General features: G+C 43.8%; 1 protein-coding gene across 4 annotated transcripts in view; it reads left to right on the top strand.

Moving 5' to 3' along the window:
- Nucleotides 1-16054, top strand: part of fcsk (fucose kinase) — a 497568-nt gene that overhangs the window by 144686 nt on the left and 336828 nt on the right. The window lies entirely within an intron of this gene.

Raw genomic sequence — 16054 nt, 5'->3', positions numbered from 1 at the left:
GCTGAGATACCTAACACCTATGTAATATTGCCATGCTGCAATTGCACAGTCCCACCAGAGGTTGAGTTGTGCATGCAGGAAACACATGCAGACGTAAGATTGTGAATGTCGATAGATTGGGCTCCTGTGAGCTTTGGTCCCTGCTCTGTACAGCTTGCATGTCCCTAGGACGTCAGAAGCCTGTTAAAAATAATAAAAGAAAGTGCTAGTATAGCACAGCAGGCTCATCAGCTTCTGAAGGAGATACTATAGGTTAATATTTCAATGCCCCCGCCCCATGGTTTTTTTGTTATTTTTTTCATGGGATGACGGTGTCACTGGCTAGGTCAGCATTTATTGCCCTTGAGAAAGGTGGTGGTGAGCTGCCTACTTGAACTGTTGTAGTCCGTGTGCTATGGAAACACCCACAATGCCGTGAGGGAGGGAGTTCTAGGGTTTTGACCTAGAGGCTGGAATGGCGATATAGTTCCAAGTCGGGGTGGTGTGTGACTTGGAGGGGAACTTGAAAGTGGCGGTGTCCGCATGCATCGGCTGCACTTGTCCTTCTAGGTGGCAGAGGTTGCAGGTTTGGCAGGTGCTGTCGAAGAATCCTTTGGTGAATGTGGAAACTGCTCTCGCATTTCAGATGCTGACTAATTTTGTGTTTCCAATATTTCCTGTCTATTATTTCAAACTTTCAGCATTTATGTTTTTCCTGTTGCTAAAGTCCTATATTTAGCTTTTCATTGTTGTTTTCCATCCGTCTGATCAATACTCTATGAAAGAAGAATTCATTAAACAAATGGAATTCAGTGAAGGCTTTGAGAGGATTACAGCTGCAGAACATGATTTTTTGTTATTATTGAAAATCAAAGCTTTCAGATGTATATATCAGAGGAAATCTTTCAATTTAATGCAGTTTTAGCTGGTACCGTTTTAATTCTGTTTCCAGAGTTTGCTGAAATAAGATAAATAAAACCTTCAAAATGAACTGTTACTATGAAGAGCATGTACTTCAATAATATTTGCATTGAGTCAGTGGATCATTTTAAATATAAATCTGCTGAAATTTGGACTATAGTGAAAGAAAGGCTGCAGTTGATGACCTCAAGATGTCCCTAAGTACAGCCAATAAGATATCTTTGCAGTGTAAGTGCTGCTTAGTGTAAGGAAAAGCGACAGTCTGTGCACACATAAATGGGACACTAACCAGATAATCTTTTAGACCTGGTGCTTGAGGGATACATATTGACCAGTATATCAGGAGAACTCCCTTTTGCTTCAAAATGGTGCCATAGTAGCTTCTTTATCCATGTAAGAGGGCAAACAAGGCTCATGTCTCATTGGAAAGACAGCATCTCCGAAGCACATAGTCAGTACTGGAATATATCCCTGGAATGGTGCTTGAACCCAAAACCTTCTGAGTCAAAGGTTACCAAGTCTGACCCTTAGGATAAATACTGATGCGTGGAACTACTGCTAACTACAGTGGATAAAGTATTTTGGTCCCATGTGGTCTGACATGAGCATTTTGGGAGCTACTTTCAATATATTGCATTTCCTGTGGAAGGTTCTCAGAAGCAGGGAGGAGATAAGAGATTGGGTTAAGCATTATGAAATGTGTTCGGCTGCGGATCAAGAACTACCTTTTCCCTTTCAAATAATGCCCTTCTGAGCTATTTCTGCTGAAACTATAGACTGCACCAGATTAGAGCTGCCAAAAGCCATCCCAGGTCCTTTTAAATCAAAATATTTGTTGGCCTAGTACCTTTGATTTCTGTATGTAGATGTTCTCCTGCTTGAAGTTGTATAAACTGAGTACCGCAGTGTGAATGTAGCCTCAAGCTATTGCTCTGCTTTCCAATTCCTAAAAGAACAGAAAGTTAGTAGAATTCCTGCTTTGTATGCAATCAGAAAGTTGAAGCTAAATTGTTCTTGTTTCTGCTGAAATAGAGTTTCTGCACGATCACGAATGTGAAATCTTTCAGGAACCAGCACAATCCAAACAAAGCCAGAGAACTGTATGTAGTGGCTTCTCTTCCCTCCCACGCATCTTTATCTCTGGTGCCTCCCAGGATCCTTGATACCCCCTTATTTCTCATACTGCCTGTCAGCGGCATTATCTGCAAAACAACACCATAAATAAATAATAATAGTAACCTTTATTGTCATTAGTTGGCTTACATTAACACTGCAATGAAGTTACTGTGAAAAGCCCTTGTCGCCAGCACCAGGTTCCCACAGCCAGGACACACAGCACCAGTTTCCACAATTACACTGAATGTTCCTAGCACACTATTGCTCGTTTGACTTCTCTCTATTTCCTAAATTGTAAGACCACTTGACCGACATCTAGTGCTGGATGAGCAGAAATTTCCTTCAACTAAATAGTGAAAAGATCAAGCCATCTTCATCATTAACTTTGTTCCCTAGCCAGCAACTCTATCCTTCACCTTGAAAACTGCTGCAGGTTGAACCAGTCAGCTAGAAAATTGGTGTACCATAGAACCATAGAATTCCTACAGTGCAGAAGGAGGCCATTCGGACCATCATGTCTGCGCCGACCCTCTGAAGGAGAACCCTACTTAGGCCCACTCCACTGCCCCATACCCGTAACCTCACCTTCACATCCTTTGTACACTAAGGGGCAACTTGGCACGGCCAGTCCACCTAACCACATCTGTGGGAGGAAACCAGAGCACCCGGAGGAAACCCACTCAGACACAGGAAGAACGTACAAACTCCGCAAAGTCCCCAAGACAGGAATTGAACCCGGGTCCCTGGTGCTGTGAGGCAGCAGTGTTAACCACTGTGCCACTCGTGGTGTTTGAACCTGACAGGAAAAAACAGGGGAGTGTCATTAGGTGAATTACCACTTCAGAGGACCAGCACAGGCATGATGCTGTAATTCTTTGTTTCGGAGATCAGGTTGTAACAACATATCCATGCCATCATTAGGATTGCCAATTTCAACATTGATAATATCACCTGACTCTGCCACTGCCTGAGCTCATCAGTTGCTGAAACCCTCATCCATGTTTTTCTCAGTACACCTGAGTCTTTTAATGCACTCTTGACAGAGCTCCCACATTCTATCCCTGTAAACTTGAACTCATCCAAAACACTGCTGCCCATGTCCTAGCTTGAAGCCAGTCCTGTTTACTCATCACCCCTGTGTTTGCTGGCCTACATTGCCTCCTGGTTACGGAAAGGTTTGAGTTTCACAATTCTCATCCTTGTTTACAAAGCCTTACACGGCCCTACCTCAAAGTATTTCAAAGTGTGGGTCATGACCTGTAGGTGTGTTCAGGGAGGGTCATGGAGCGATCGGTCACACTATTCCTGCAGTGATTCCAATTGCGGGAGAAGTGGCCAACGGCAGCTACCAGCTTTTAAATTATGAATGCCGGCCGCTGCCGCCTTTTAAATGAAAATAAATGAGGCTGTATGCAGTCTTCCAGCCAGAAGCGGCAGCAGTGAGCAGGTCACGCCCTGCGCGTTCACTTGATGGCAAGCAACTTCCATGTACTTTATTTTGGCACCAAATCACAGAGCAGAGCTGCTTCCATTTTCCAGCTGCTGACAAGAGGACTGTGAAGATGGATTCAAAGAGATGGCCAGAGACTCAAATAGTCAGTGTACTTACTGGACAGGATATCACAACAGAATCTGCTGGAGAGAGCTGCTCGGGGGAATGCAGGGCAGGACAGAACAGTGCCACTGCTAGATCTGTACGGAGCTCCAGGGCCTCTGGTGAACTTGACTCAGGAACAAAGCAGTATAAACATGATTTCTATGGTTTTTGTCAATTGTACCAATGCAAATCCCACGTGTATTATATGCAGAGAAGTGACAAATGAAAGCAGAAGTTTCAGATTTTGAAAGAGAAGAGGTGGGTGTTATGGGCTAGGGGTTAGAGAACCCCAAAATGTATCATGGAGTTCGCCTGACCCACGACTTTTACTAGATTGTGGTATGGGGAGCACACGGCCCACTCTACAGGTGTGGTACAGCAGAAATGGAAAAGTATTTTTTTAAGCAAAACAACGTTTATTCTATGAACTCAAGTTAATCTTTTTAAAACATACAGTGAACATCTTAGCAACCATTAATTCAAATACAACCTCCAAAGAATACAACACAAAGTAATCCTTAAGCTTTCCTTTTAACATCCATAAGACTTTTAAACAATTTTAACAGAAGCACATCAGGTTTAAATTCACTACTGAGAACATTTATCACTCGGAATTCACCAAATGATCAAGAGATAGTCTTTACATGGCAGAAAGAATAGCAATACATCTTTGTGGCTGACTGTAGTTCCAACACTAAAGCAAAACCAAAAACACAGACACACCCAAGCTTTTCTCAAAGCGAAACAAAAAAACAGAGCCAGAGCTCAGCTCCACCCACACTCTGACATCACTGCAGTAACATGAGCAGACAAACATTTATTAAAGTGACATTCTCATGACATCTCCCCCCAAGAAAAAAAAAGCCATTAACTTCAAGATGGTTTCATTTTTCACCTTTTCACACTCCTTTAAGAAATGCGCACAGTGAATATATTTTTGTTTCAAAAAACAACACACGCAACAAGGTGTAATAATATAGTCCATTTTTGTTCTTCCTCCAACTGGAATCCCTCTCGATAGACAGTCTCTATGAACAGGAAGGTCTCTGCATGATCCATCCATTTCTCTACACCTCGGCATGTCTCTTTAAAGTCAGATACTTTAGTTCAATCTGATCATCAAGTCCCTTGTAATTCTCCAACACAGGAGCATTGGTTATCACAGCTTTCAGGCTGTCAAATGCCTGTTGACACTCCGCTGTCCACTGAAATTGTTACGCTTCTTGAGCAAGTCCGTCAGTGGAGCGACCACACTGCTAAAATTTGGTACAAATTTCCGGTAAAATCCACTCATACCAAGAAATCGCATTATTTCCCGTGGTGTCGAGGGTATCGGAAACTCTCCAATAACTTTTGTTTTCACATCCCGTGGGACCATTCGACCCTGTCCAATTGTATGGCCAAGGAAAGTGACTTGGGCTTTTCCAAATTCACATTTGGCGAGGTTTATCACCAAACCCGCCTCCTGAAGTCAATCGAATAACTCCATCAGATGTTTTAAATGTTCTTTCCAAGTCTGGCTGAAAATTACTGGATCGTCGATATATACCACACAATTGGGTAATCCCGAAACGACTTTGTTAGTTAACTGTTAAAATGTGGCTGGAGCGTTTTTCATGCCAAATGGCATAACTTTGAATTGGTATATACCATCTGGAGTCACAAAGGCTGAAATCTCCTTCGCCCTTGCGGATAAAGGTACCTGCCAATAACGTTTACCACTTTCTCAATGCAATCCTCCAAACATGGGATAGGATATGAGTCCGATCTTGTAACTGCATTAACCTTTCTATAGTCCACACACAACCATTGGGTACCGTCTGGTTTAGGTACCATCACTATGGGTGAGCTCCATTGGCTGCAACCCACTTCAATTATGCCATTTTAAAGCATACTCTCAAACTCTTTGTTAACCTGTGCCAATTTTAAAGCGTTAAGTCTAGATGGATGTTGTTTGATTGGAACAATATTTCCCACATCTACATCATGTATAGCTATTTTAGTACTTCCCAATTTATCTCTACAAACTTGCCCATGTGATATCAATAAGTCTTTCAGGTCAGTTTGTTTTTCCTCTGGAAGGTAACTCAACAATTTATCCCAATTTTTAAGAACATCCTCGTTTTCCAATTTAATTTGAGGTATGTCAAATTCACAGTCTCTGGGGCTGTTTAGCACAGGGCTAAATCGCTGGCTTTGATAGCAGACCAAGGCAGGCCAACAGCACGGTTCGATTCCAGTAACAGCCTCCCTGAACAGGCGCCGGAATGTGGCGACTAGGGGCGTTTCACAGTAACTTAATTTGAAGCCTACTTGTGACAATAAGCGATTTTCATTTTCATTTTCATTTCAGTCATCTGGATTTGGTTCGTCACTTTGAGTTAGAGTCATTAAAACCTCCTTTTTCTCTCCTTCCCTTTCAAAGTACCTTTTAAGCATATTCACATGACACACTTGGTGAGTCTTCCTTCTATCTGGCGTTTTTTTTTTTTTTAAATATTTTATTGAAAATTTTTGGTCAACCATCACAGTACATTGTGTATCCTTTACACAATAATATAACAGTATAAATAACAATGACCTGTTTTATAAACAAAGAATAAATAATACATAACAAAAACGAAAACTAAAACTAAATGGCAACTGCCTTGTCTCAGATAAACACTCCAAAAGTATGATTTAACAGTCCAATATACAATTATTTATAGCAACGACCTATACATATTATACATATATATTAACAACCCTGAGAGTCCTTCTGGTTCCTCCCCACCCCCCCTCCCCCCCTGGGCTGCTGCTGCTGCCTTCTTCTTTTCCATTCCCTCTATCTTTCTGTGAGGTATTCGACGAACGGTTGCCACCGCCTGGTGAACCCTTGAGCCGATCCCCTTAGGACGAACTTAATCCGTTCCAGTTTTATAAACCCTGCCATGTCATTTATCCAGGTCTCCACCCCCGGGGGCTTGGCTTCCTTCCACATCAACAGTATCCTGCGCCGGGCTACTAGGGACGCAAAGGCCAAAACATCGGCCTCTCTCGCCTCCTGCACTCCCGGCTCTTGTGCAACCCCAAATATAGCCAACCCCCAGCTTGGTTCGACCTGGACCCCCACTACTTTCGAAAGCACTTTGTCACCCCCACCTAGAACCCCTGTAGTGCCGGACATGACCAGAACATGTGGGTGTGATTCGCTGGGCTTCTCGAGAATCTCGCACACTTATCCTCTACCCCAAAAAATTTACTGAGCCGTGCTCCAGTCATATGCGCCCTGTGTAACACCTTAAATTGAATCAGGCTTAGCCTGGCACACGAGGACGATGAGTTTACCCTACTTAGGGCATCCGCCCACAGCCCCTCCTCAATCTCCTCCCCCAGCTCTTCTTCCCATTTCCCTTTCAGCTCATCTACCATAATCTCCCCCTCGTCCCTCATTTCCCTATATATATCTGACACCTTACCGTCCCCCACCCATGTCTTTGAGATCACTCTGTCCTGCACCTCCTGCGTCGGGAGCTGCGGGAATTCCCTCACCTGTTGCCTCGCAAAAGCCCTCCGTTGCATATACCGGAATGCATTCCCTTGGGGCAACCCATATTTCTCGGTCAGCGCTCCCAGACTTGCGAACTTCCCATCCACAAACAGATCTTTCAGTTGCGTTACTCCTGCTCTTTGCCATATTCCAAATCCCCCATCCATTCTCCCCGGGACAAACCTATGGTTATTTCTTATCGGGGACCCCACCAAGGCTCCCGTCTTTCCCCTATGCCGTCTCCACTGTCCCCAAATTTTCAAAGTCGCCACCACCACCGGGCTTGTGGTGTATTTCTTCGGTGAGAACGGCAATGGGGCCGTCACCATAGCTTGTAGGCTAGTCCCCCTACAGGACGCCCTCTCCAATCTCTTCCTCACTCTCGGGGTCTTCCCGGCCCACACAAAACTCATGATACTCTTTTCGATCCTTTTGAAAAAAGCCTTCGTAATCACCACCGGGAGGCACTGAAACACAAAGAGGAATCTCGGGAGGACTACCATTTTAACCGCCTGCACCCTCCCTGCCAGTGACAGGGATACCATGTCCCATCTCTTGAAGTCCTCCTCCATTTGTTCCACCAATCGCGTTAAATTTAACCTATGCAATGTACCCCAATTCTTGGCTATCTGGATCCCCAAGTAACGAAAGTCCCTTGTTACCTTCCTCAGCGGAAAGTCCTCTATTTCTCTGCTCTGCTCCCCTGGATGCACCACAAACAACTCACTTTTCCCCATGTTCAGTTTATATCCTGAGAATTCTCCAAACTCCCGAAGTGTCCGCATTATCTCTGGCATCCCCTCCGCCGGGTCCGCTACATATAACAACAAATCATCCGCATACAGAGATACCCGGTGTTCTTCTCCTCCTCTAAGTACTCCCCTCCACTTCTTGGAACCCCTCAATGCTATTGCCAGGGGCTCAATCGCCAGTGCAAACAATAATGGGGACAGAGGGCATCCCTGCCTACTACCACTTCACCACTCATCACTGGACTTTCAAACCTTATATAATGGAACACTACTCCTCTCACCCTGAATTCCACATATTACCACCTTTTCTGGCAATATTCTTCCCAAACTACATAACTCCTCATCTCTTGCCATTAAAGATTGACTAGCTCCCATATCTCTTAAAATTGTGACTTCTTTACGTAATCCTGATACACATGAGTAAATTTTACCACACAAGTAAATTCTTTAAAGACATCTGGCACCTTCTTATCAATCACCTCTTGATCAGACTGGACAATCTTTTGCACCTCCTCCGCTTCACTTGGGCTTTCCTTTACCACTTTGACAAACCCCACTGTCTTATCCTGTTTTACCACATCAGCCTTCCCAGTGCTTTTCTTCAACCACCAACACTGTGACTTTACATGGCCTAGTTTATTAGAGTGAAAACATTTGAAACTTTTCATTTCTTTTCCACCTCCTGGATTTCTTTTTTAATCTGAGGTACACTCTCTTTATTGTCTCCCATCAGATCACCTTTACCTTTACCACTTGAGTATTTCTCATGTCCCCAGTTTCTATCCCTCACCGGCTGAAACTGATGTCTGAAACCAATCTTTGATTCATGAACTAATTCATAATCATCTGCCATTTTTAACCCTCTGCTCTTCCACATGGGTTCTCACTACATCAGGAATTGAATTTTTAAACTCCTCCAAAGGTATAATTTCTCTGAGAGCTTCAAACGTTTGGACCAAGCATGTGGATGAAGGTAAAGCAGTGGATGTAGTGTACATGGATTTTAGTAAGGCATTTGATAAGGTTCCCCATGGTAGGCTTATGCAGAAAGTAAGGAGGCATGGGATAGTGGCAAATTTGGCCAGTTGGATAACGAACTGGCTAACCGATAGAAGTCAGAGAGTGGTGGTGGATGGCAAATATTCAGCCTGGATCCCAGTTACCAGTGGCGTACCGCAGGGATCAGTTCTGGGTCCTCTGCTGTTTGTGATTTTCATTAATGACTTGGATGAGGGAGTTGAAGGGTGGGTCAGTAAATTTGCAGACGATACGAAGATTGGTGGAGTTGTGGATAGTGAGGAAGGCTGTTGTCGGCTGCAAAGAAACATAGATAGGATGCAGAGCTGGGCTGAGAAGCGGCAGATGGAGTTTAACCCTGAAAAGTGTGAGGTTGTCCATTTTGGAAGGACAAATATGAATGCGGAATACAGGGTTAACGGTAGAGTTCTTGGCAATGTGGAGGAGCAGAGAGATCTTGGGGTCTATGTTCATACATCTTTGAAAGTTGCCACTCAAGTGGATAGAGCTGTGAAGAAGGCCTACGGTGTGCTCGCGTTCATTAACAGAGGGATTGAATTTAAGAGCCGTGAGGTGATGATGCAGCTGTACAAAACTTTGGTAAGGCCACATTTGGAGTCCTGTGTACAGTTCTGGTCGCCTCATTTTAGGAAGGATGTGGAAGCTTTGGAAAAGGTGCAAAGAAGATTTACCAGGATGTTACCTGGAATGGAGAGTAGGTCTTACGAGGAAAGGTTGAGGGTGCTAGGCCTTTTCTCATTAGAACGGAGAAGGATGAGGGGCGACTTGATAGAGGTTTATAAGATGATCAGGGGAATAGACAGTCAGAGACTTTTTCCCCGGGTGGAACAAACCATTACAAGGGGACATAAATTTAAGGTGAAAGGTGGAAGATATAGGAGGGATATCAGAGGTAGGTTCTTTACCCAGAGAGTAGTGGGGGCATGGAATGCACTGCCTGTGGAAGTAGTTGAGTCGGAAACATTAGGGACCTTCAAGCAGCTATTGGATAGGTACATGGATTACGGTAAAATTATATAGTGTAGATTTATTTGTTCTTAAGGGCAGCACGGTAGCATTGTGGATAGCACAATTGCTTCACAGCTCCAGGGTCCCAGGTCCGATTCCGGCTTGGGTCACTGTCTGTGCGGAGTCTGCACGTTATCCCCGTGTCTGCGTGGGTTTCCTCCGGGTGCTCCGGTTTCCTCCCACAGTCCAAAGATGTGCAGGTTAGGTGAATTGGCCAATGATAAATTGCCCTTAATGTCCAAAATTGCCCTTGGTGTTGGGCGGAGGTGTTGAGTTTGGGTAGGGTGCTCTTTCCAGGAGCCGGTGCAGACTCAAAGGGCCGAATGGCCTCCTTCTGCACTGTAAATTCAATGATAATCTATGATTAATCTAGGACAAAGGTTCGGCACAACATCGTGGGCCGAAGGGCCTGTTCTGTGCTGTATTTTCTATGATTCTATGATCACTGCAGTAACATGAGCAGACAAACATTTCTTAAAGTGACATTCTCATGATATGGATGAAAAATTCCTTTAGAGATTGAGACCCCAGATTCAGCAATTTACAGCTGACTCCCAATTAAAAGACTACACTGCTGTAGCTGACGTCTGATCTTCTTGGGCAATCCCTCAGCATCGAGGATGACTTCCTTCCACTCCGGAGAGGTGGCTTCTGCGGTTCCTGAAAAGTCCAATCCTGGATCCACAGACACTGCCACGGGTTTGGCAGTGGTGCTTGATGAGGAGGATGTGTGGGTCGCTCTGGATTCTGTGCTCTTCTTCCGCTGTTTACGCGTGGCCTCCATGTGCTCTACCCTACGATGCTCGAGGTGATTGACGCCTTGCAGATGCTTTTTCTCCAGCTTTTGCATTCTAAGGCAAGCAATTTCCACATGGGGATGTTGCATTTACTTAGCGAGGCTTTCAAAGTTGCCTTGTAACGTTTCCTCTCTCCTCCTGGTGATCGTTTGCCATTGCGGTGCTCGGAGTAGAGCACTTATGTTGGGAGTTTTTATTCAGGCAGGTGGGCAGTATGGCCCACCCATCGCAGCTGGTCGAATGTGACCAGTGCCTCTATATTGGCCTGGGAGAGGGCACTCACATTGGTACACCTATCCTGCCAGTGGATTTGCAGGATTTTGTGGAGGCAGCATTGGTGATATCTCTCCAAGGGTTTGAGGTGTCGGCTGCACATTGTCCATGTTTCTGATGCATACAGGAGAGTGGGAACCACGGCTGCGCTGTAGACCATGAGTATGTTGCTGGGTTTGAGGTCTCGGTCTTCGAATACTATGTTCCTCAGGCATCCGAAGATTTCACTGGCGCATTGGAGTCAATGTTGGATTTTGTTGTCATTTATCTGTGACATAGAAACAGAAAATCATAGAATCTCTACAGTGCAGAAGGAAGCCATTTGGCCCATCGAGTCTGCACCAGCCCTTGGAAAGAGCCCCCTATTTAAGCCCGCTCCTCCAATCTAACCCATTATCCCCATCTAACCTTTTGCACACTAATGGTCAATTTAGCATGGTCAATCCACCTGTCCTGCACATCTTTGGACTGTGGGAGGAATCCGGAGCACCCGGAGGAAACTCGCGTAGACACGGGGAGAAAGTGTAAATTCCACAAAGACAGTCACCGGAATTGAACCCGGGTCCCTGGAGCTGTGAAGCAGCAGTGCTAACCACTGTGCCACCGTGGAATAGGAGGAGGCTATTCGGATTCCCAGTTTGGGTCACTGTCTGTGCGGAGTCTGCACGCTCTCCCCGTGTCTGAGTGGGTTTCCTCTGGGTGCTCCATATTCCTCCCACAAGTCCCGAACAACATGCTTGTTAGGTGAATTGGACATTCTGAATTCTCTGTCTCTGTACCGAACAGGCGCCGGAATGTGGCGACTAGGGGATTTTCACAGTAACTTCATTGCAGTGTTAATGTAAGCCGACTTGTGACAAAAATAAAATGATTATTATTATATTATTATATCTATCTGCGCAACAAATCCATCCTTTTTATTTTGAATGCTCCACGCATTAACCTGAAGGCTAATCCTTTTAACGTACCTTGTCTCGTCCCTACTATTTTTTACTGCGTTATTATCTGATACAGGCCCTTGATTTCTTTGCCTATCACTTTTCTTATTCTCCTTTCTGACTTTCCCCCCCCCCCCACCCTTCCCCATCCAGCCCAGGCATAATCCGTCCACTTTGTACAGGTCCGTCCCCGTTCCCCCCCCAGAACCGGTTCCAATGCCCCAGGAATCTGAAACCCTCCCCCTCACACCATCTCTTCAGCCATGTAATCATCCAAAAAGGGCAGCACGATGGCACAGTGATTAGCACAGCTGCCTCACGGCGTCGAGGTCCCAGGTTCGATCCCGGCTCTGGGTCACTGTCCGTGTGGAGTTTGCACATTTTCCCCATGTTTCCGTGGGTTTCACCCCCACAACCCAGAGATGTGCAGGATAGGTTGATTGGCCATGCTAAATTGCTCCTTAATTGGAAAAAATGAATTGGGTACTCTAAATTTTTTTTTAAAAAAGTAATCATCCAAAACATCCTACTATATCTACTCTGACTTGCACATGGCACTGGTAGTATCCTGAGATCATTACCTTTGAAGTCCGACTTCCTAACTCAATTTTGCTTTCAGGACCTCATCCCTTTTCTTTTTACCTTAGTTGTTAGCCTGTGACCTGTGGTCAATGACCTGTTTTATATTAAAAACATGCCAAAAGCCCATGAGGCGGCCCATATTCTGGAGTAGCATCTCCCAGGAGTTCCAGTGCTGAGTAAAACAAGCATTTTGTTGCTATTAACGTAATATGTTTTGCATTTATGACTGGCGGTAGGTAACCTTGTCGCAGTTTTATTCATAAATGTACATTTTTAACCAGTGTCTGGTCCTTCACATTTGTGAGTAAGCTGATTTTAATTCACTGAAAAATACTTGAAAAACTATTCTGAACCGTTTACTTAATTTAGTGGTGTAACACTGCTCAGTTTCTTTGTAAATTAGATGCTTTTTGAAAATGTGCCTACATTTGTGCCCAGGAGAATTAGCATCCTTTGAAGAGCTTTTCTGAACTTGCCCATCAACAACAGCTCGCAATGTTATTTGTGGGAGCAGCCAGGTTTATGGGCGAAGCCATATCGAAATTGAATCTTAAACTAATGTAAAAGGTCGTGCTTTTTCAGCCGAATATGTTGGAATCTAACAGAGACTCAGTTCCATAATGTTTTATGCTGAGATTCTTAATACCCAGGAAGTCCTTGGCCCCATTAAGTCATGGCTTATTACAGTAAGTAGCTGTTGTGCTTGGAATCTGCACAGTTCATTTTACTTTGAGCCCTGGAGAATGATGAGAATGATTCACTGACTAGATTTATCTATTTCACATCATGAAGTTCAACTCACTGTTGATTCCAACTTCTGACAATTTTCTCCCCTGCCCTTAAACTTTATAAAGTATATATTTGTAAAGGGGCTTTTCACAGTAACTTCATTGCAGTGTTAATGTAAGCCTACTTGTGGCAATAAAGATTATTATTATTATTTCTTATGTAAACCTAGTTGGTGTCTATGGGCTATTCAACCTCTGAGGACATCACCGCCAATCCTAACCCAGTTCCTACATTACAACAATGACTGTAAAGTGCATTGAGGTGTACAGTGCTCGAGAAAAGTTCTATGTAAATGCAAGTATTTTGTTTTAGTCATCCAGTGCCCAGCAACGCACAATCCTGAACAAGTCATCCAAGAGCGATCAGGAGTGGGATCCTTAACTGACTTTGCTTTCTCACTGCCAGGGTGCTGATACCAACTGTAAGACCCAAATGTTGCCCTGACCGAGATAAGGTGTCCCCATACAGGCCAGTAATAAAAAGAAAGACTTGCATTTACATGCCTCAAAGTACTTTGCAACCAATGAAGAATCCTATGAAGTCTAGCCACTATTGTAATGTAAGAAATCGAACTTGGCTATTTCTAGTCTGCGTGCCTCAACACCGCATTCAATGAGATTACCAAATAAACCAGATGGAGAGTTAACTTTAATTGTTTGATATTTGGCCACCTGTTCAGACAAAGGCATGAAATATATTGCCCAGTTATAATTGGGCTATTTCCAATCTGTTATTAACAATGTGCCAAATGACTTGTTTCATTATTGAGCTAACATTTGTGGTCCAGAACCAAAGTCTACATTTTAGCTGTGTGGGCCGCTTGCAGATTTGTAGATTGTTCAGCTGCATTTAGTGACATTGCCCAGTGAAATGAAGGAAGACTTGTTGTGTCACCAGGAAATGGGAGAACAATAATTACCCAACGCCTGCCTGGAATCTAGTTTGGTCAGTCATGTTGTAGACTCACAGTAACTGCATCAGCGGTTCGTAAACTGGGAACATGTACCCCTGGGAGTCTTTGCAGACCATGCGGGATTTTTGGGGACAGTAAGTACTGTGGAAGTGCTTACGAAGCAGGGCTGGCGTCACAGATGAATGATTGCCAAGGGCTCCATGGACAAGAGTAAGCAGATGAGCCATGGCCAGAGGCATGTTTGGTGCAAGCTGGGGTTGGGTAGCACAGACACTATACCAAGAATAAACAGATTCTACAGTGAGAACCAGGAGCACCCATTTCACTAATATCTGTAAGCAAATACCCGTTTTCTTAAAAACTTTGTTAAAATACACTCTACATGCAGCAGCTTCATATTATGAATGAAATGAAAAAATGCAAATCGCTTATTGTCACAAGTAGGCTTCAATGAAGTTACTGTGAAAAGCCCCTAGGCGCCTGTTCGGGGAGGCTGGTACAGGAATTGAACCGTGCTGCTGGCCTGCCTTGGTCTGCTTTAAAAGCCAGCTATTTAGCCCAGTGTGCTAAACCAGCCCCTATTATGAATATGTTATAATTTAGATGGGGGTGGGGGGCAGAAGTCTATGATTCCTGATTCATTTGAAAAGGAGCCCTTCATTTAAAAATGTTTGAAAGCCATTGTTCTAATTTGCTAAATTTGATGTGTAATTTGCACGAACCATCATCAGGTAGGCAACAGTGCATCAGAATAGCACATCACTGACACTCGTCTGTTCAGACAGGGCATAGAAACACTACCAGATCAAATAAAGCACAGCACTAACACTGATGACTTTGGACAAGACATGGTGCAAACACTCTGCATTTTATTTTAGGTTAGTTTGTGTCCTTCCCTTGACGATATTTATACAAAAGTATAAAAAATAAACCTCCAGTGTTACAAATAAATGATTTGCAGTCACGTGTAGTGAATGAAATGATAGGAGATATATCGAGCAAATGGTGGTTAACCCTGAAGTGGCCATTAGCAAACTAATCACTTGATGGTGATAATGGGAAGCATGGAAGAAATTAGTGAATAAGGGAGATATTGGCAAATCTTTTGCAAACTACAATTAAACAGATGGATGGAACCAGGGGACTGAAAGTAGCCAATGCAAATACTGAAGTGACAGAAAAAAAATTACATTCTAGGGTAATCTTGGGACCTCTTGATATTTGCAGTGTGAGAAATGATGAGAACCTATTAAAAATAAATACATTCTGGAGAATTTGGCAACTCGAAACAGTAAATCTAAGGCAGAATGTGTTTCTGAAAGGGAGGTCATACTTGGCAAATGGATTGGAATTCTTGTGGATATGTTATGTGGTTTTGGATGAGGGTAGTCTAAATTTTCACGTTTGGAAAAAAATCATACACAGCACAGAGGAGAAATGCAGCAAAAGTGTCCATTCCTGTGACTTCAGAGTGCAGTTGTTCATTTTATTCATTGCCAGTAGGTATTTGCAGAGCTACTTGGGAGAACAATTGAAGCGAAAAAGCAGCCAGAGTTCCCAATCCTTATCACTATCCAGCAATCCCTGCTAGAAATGTTTGTCAAGTGAGGATAGTATTGTGTTTGGCTCGAAGTTTTCTATTCGCCCAAGGTCAAGTACCAACATTTAGGCTTGTGCATATGTCAAGTTTTTGTTCACGAGGTACTGGAAATCTGTTCATGGAACTGTACCCTAGAAGAGAGTACCTTCAGGGTAGAAGAGAAAATTGGGGAAAAGATTATCAGAATTTTACTGTTGGTCAGCACTGCTAATGCTTTGAATT

Source organism: Scyliorhinus torazame, chromosome 10 (assembly GCF_047496885.1).
Source record: "Scyliorhinus torazame isolate Kashiwa2021f chromosome 10, sScyTor2.1, whole genome shotgun sequence".
Classification (NCBI taxonomy): Eukaryota; Metazoa; Chordata; class Chondrichthyes; order Carcharhiniformes; family Scyliorhinidae; genus Scyliorhinus; species Scyliorhinus torazame.
The sequence above is the reverse complement of the archived record's forward strand: the minus strand, read 5'-3'. Positions and strand labels throughout refer to the sequence as shown.